Genomic DNA, 1114 nt, shown 5'->3' on the forward strand with positions numbered 1-1114 from the left:
ACATGTAGGTTATTCCTTTTGATGGTATCCCACATGAACCTTAGGCTTTCTTCATTTGGTTTTGACCTTGTTTTCTGATTGATACCTTTCCAAAGAAATATTCAGGTATTTGTCTTCAATCTCATTAATTCTGTCTTCCATTGCATCAATTCTACTCCTTTGTCCTTTCAATGTGTTATCTATTTTGGAAAATTTAGTATTAATCTTCTGGATTTCTATCTGTAGATTTAGAATCATTTCTAATTTTTCATTTATTTGTTCTTGTATTTTATTCCAAAATTCTTTTAGGGTTTTGTCTGTGTTTCCCTTGGTCTGCCTCTCAAGCCTATGAAGATACCTAAATATAATTCTTTTGAATTCCTTATCAGAGAGTTTCGGTGCTGCTTCTTCCTCGAGAATGTGTTCTGGATCTGTATTCTGTTCTCTTGTTTCTCCCACTTTATCTTGCTTCTTTGTGTGGACTGTGATGGTCTGTTTTCTCCAAGACATCTTGACATTGTATTTAGATCTCTGTTAACTATTTGTGAAGAGCAGCCAAGGGTGAGTCAGGGTCTTCTTGGTGGTTTTTCATCATTGGCCCATTGGTGGAGAAGGAAGTGATGGCTCTCAGTAAGTGAAGCTGCAGGAAGTGTGGGTATAGTTGTGCCATATGGTGACTGTTGCTGTCTTCCACTCAGTTAGACAAAAATAACAATTGAATAACCATCAAAAAAGTAAAAGCACATGAACAAAAGATACACCATGTAATCACACAGGAACAGTAACCAAAAAAAGAAATAAAAGGGAATAAAAATAATAATATAAGAAACCTACACTATCTGGGGAGAGGGCAATGAGAGAAAAAAGGCAGAGAAGGAGAATAATGAAGAAAAAAATAGGAAAAACACAAAAAGAAAAACAAGGAATGGGGTTAACGTGAGAAGAAAAATAAAATGCAACCAAGAAGAGGAAAAAGGAAAAAGCTGAAAACTAGAACCTGGGAGGGGAAGAATAAATAATAATAATTAAAAAATAATAGTAAAAAGAACAAAAGTAATAATAGTCATAGTAGTTTTAAAACAGACAACAAGAAGAAAACTGAAAAACAGAAAAAAGAAAAAAAAAAAAAACAGGG

The sequence above is a fragment of the Orycteropus afer genome, unplaced genomic scaffold (genome assembly GCF_000298275.1).
Source record: "Orycteropus afer afer isolate SDZICR_OR568_19922 unplaced genomic scaffold, OryAfe1.0 scaffold00458, whole genome shotgun sequence".
NCBI lineage: Eukaryota > Metazoa > Chordata > Mammalia > Tubulidentata > Orycteropodidae > Orycteropus > Orycteropus afer.